At 45.3% G+C, this 3,355-nt stretch overlaps 1 pseudogene; it reads right to left on the reverse strand.

The window, feature by feature from the left end:
* Positions 1-1,884: 1,884 nt before the first annotated feature.
* LOC103250773 lies at positions 1,885-2,967 on the reverse strand (annotated as a pseudogene).
* Between the last annotated feature and the right edge of the window lie 388 nt (positions 2,968-3,355).

Genomic DNA, 3,355 nt, shown 5'->3' on the forward strand with positions numbered 1-3,355 from the left:
GGTTAATGGAGTGACTGGGGGTGCATAAACTACTAAACTTAAAAGTAAGGTAACAAATAAACAAGTGTCATATATTGATATAATTATTTGACAGCAGGTGGAAGATGTTGACAATAGGAGTATAGAAAAAAACACAAGGAATATAAAGCCAAGATTAAGAAGACAAATAGTTATAAGTAGACTTTATTCAATGAATTTTAAAAAGAAAAATACAGCCGGACTCGGTGGCTCAGCCTGTAATCCCGCGCCTTTGGGAGGCTGAGGTGAGTGGATTGCTTGAGCCCGCGGGTTTGAGACCCGCCTGGGCAGCGAGACCTTATCTCTACAATAAATAAAAAATCAGCCGGGCGTGGTAGCGCGTGCCGTAATTCCGGCTACTTGGAAGGCTGAGGCGGAAGGATCGCTGGAGTCTAGCAGGCGAGGCTGCGGTGGCCGGGAGCGGCCACTGCACTCCAGTCTGGGTGACAGAGTGAGACTCCAACTCAAAAAAAAAGAAAAAAAGAAAGAAAAATACAACATTTATGTAGCTGAAAATAGGTGCTCATAGTATATAAATAAAAATTGTCAAAATTTTAAGAAAAAATGGCAAATTATGAATAGTAGATTTTATCTAATTATTGCAATAATTGCTAGACCAAACAGTTTGAACAATGGTGAGAAAATAAATATTTGAAAACATAATTAAGGAGCTGAATTTACTTGATATATATAAAAACATGAACCCACCAATTGGATGCTACTAATTTTTCTCCTACTACACAGGAAATATGCCCATTAATGCCAACATAATGGGCTACAAAGCAAATATTAAGACATGCAAAGGATTGTAATCATACATAGGTGACTAGTACAAGTTACTCATAAATTTATCATAAAAATAAAGATTAGAAATTCGTTTTGATTATTTTATCTTGAACCCCTGTTCACTTATTCAAACAATTTTTTTCTCTGTGAAACTAAGTAGAACTGAGGAGGAATCAAAGAAATCCTCATATATTAAACTCTTAAATAGAATCTTTGAATTCAAAGTAAGGGTCAATAGAAGAGGCACAGGTTGTGAGGCTTTTCCCAGCAAACAAAACCACTGAGGCAGTCCTGCAAATCAAGGAGGATGGCAAATGCATTTTTTTTGAGTTGGAGACTCAAAATTATATAATTATATATTGATATAATTATAATTAATTATTAAAAAGAAAAATACAGCTGGACTCGGTGGCTCAGCCTGTAATCCCGCGCCTTTGGGATGCTGAGGTGAGTGGATTGCCTGAGCCCGCGGGTTCGAGACCCGCCTGGGCAGCGAGACCTCATCTCTACAATAAATAAAAAAATCAGCCGGACTGGAGTTCAGTGGTCCCTCCTGGCCACTGCAGCCTCGACCGCTGGGCTCCAGCTATCCTTCCTCCTCAGCCTTCCAAGTAGCTGGAACTACAGATGTGAACTACCATGCCACTAATTTTTGATTTATTGTAGAGATGAGGTCTCACCAAGTTGCCCAGGTGGGTGTCAAACCCGCAGACTCAGGCAATCCACTCACCTCGGCCTCCCAAAGCATTGGGATTACAGGCTGAGCCACCGAGCCCGGCCTGCAAATCCATTTCTTAAAAAAAAAAAGTTCTTGAGGGGAAAAATATAAAATACCTAAATTTCAAAAGATGGACTACTACCATACTCTTTGCTCTCTGTCTTTGAGTGTCCAAAGATAGAGGATTTCACAGTATGTTTTCAATCATTCAACTTTTGCAAACATATACAAATAGGCTCCTCACTAGCAGTCCTGTTTGGGCAATTAATAGCAAGCAATATGCTTGAATTAGAGGTCCAATTTCCTCTTGAATGCAGTTTCTCCTCTTCTTGGCAACAAAGCCATTTGCAGAGATCTGGAAATCACGAGTTTCCTAAGTGGAAGGAGGTGCTGGTCTGGTTCACCTGAAAATATCCGTTCAGATTGACTGGTGTCTTATAGTAACATTTCAAGACCCAGTTTATGTTATTGATGACAATGGAGTCAGGGTTGCCTTAGTTAGGTGAGTTTGCATAGGGCTCATAGCTGCGTCAAGCCAGCATGGGGTTGATCTGGGCCACGTTCTGCACCACATCCCTAGGGATGTGGCCAGTCCACTTGGAGGGCACTTCCAAGTTCACAGGCTTGATGACCTGGCTTGATGACTGGTGTTGGACAGAGAGACACCACCAAGCTTGTCAATGTGGTCCTCGCAGTGCAAAACAGTATCACTCCAGGCAATGCCCAGGAAATCAAGGATGAGCTTGAGGGAGTGCTGCAGGTGCAACACCAGCTGCTTGTAGTACAGGGGCAGACACTTGTCCTTGCCCACCTCCATGCACTGTGCATACATAACCTCGATGGTTTTGTTCTACTTGAGGCAGTCGTGGTAGTTGCTGAGGTCGAAGCCAGTGATGGTGACCTTGCATATGATCATGGAGTGCACGGAGGCCCAGCTGTCATGTACCACAAACAAGAACTTGGAGTTGGGGAACAGGCACGACAGGTACACTGAGGACTTGAGTGTGAAGGGGTCCTTGTTGCAGAGCACACGGACCAACTAGCCATGCTTGGCAATAACCTCCAGGATGAAGGCCTGTATGGTGGGTCCAGCACCTCGTCCGTCACACCCGCCTCGTCCAGCCTCAGCTTCTGGCAGCCAGACTTGGACCAGACCTAGCATGTGGCCAACACATGCAGAATGATGCACATCTTCTCACTGCAGTACACCTCGGAGTGGGCGTCCAGCATTGCCTCACTGTAACAGTACTCCATGCAGTCGACTCGCATCATCACCAGATCCTCCTACTCGGGCCACATGGCTCACCGGGGGCTCCAAGGGTCTGCTAGCACCACGCAGCACTCCAGGACCTGCTGCCCCAGCTGGATGCCAGCATCAGGGCCAATGTGCAGCCAGCCACCAGCAGCACCTTCTGCACCAGCAGGCACATGCTGGACCAGGGGCGGGGCAGGCCTGGCCTAGAAGCCAGCATCTGTGACTTCAGCTGCAGGTCAGTGGGCAGCCTGCCCACCCAGATCACATCTCCTCTGGGCACTACCAACTCTGGACTCCAGCCCTCGAGCCTGCTCGCCAAGGCTTTCTGCTGGCAGAACCTGCTCTGAGGCATGGCCAGACAGCCTCATGCACCCAACAACTCCCGGCTCACCAACCACCCTGGCCGAGGCTCATTTTGATAATTTTAAATAACACCTCAGCAAAGAAAAATTACATGCAATAAAATTAGTACAAATTTAGAACTAAATTAAGACAAATCTAATAAAACATCAAAGCTCATCATAGCAGCTTAGGAGATTCTTAAAGGAAAATCTATAGATCAAAAAGCTCATATTAGG

The sequence above is a fragment of the Carlito syrichta genome, unplaced genomic scaffold, assembly GCF_000164805.1.
Source record: "Carlito syrichta isolate Samal-C Ts95f unplaced genomic scaffold, Tarsius_syrichta-2.0.1 Scaffold133416, whole genome shotgun sequence".
Classification (NCBI taxonomy): Eukaryota; Metazoa; Chordata; class Mammalia; order Primates; family Tarsiidae; genus Carlito; species Carlito syrichta.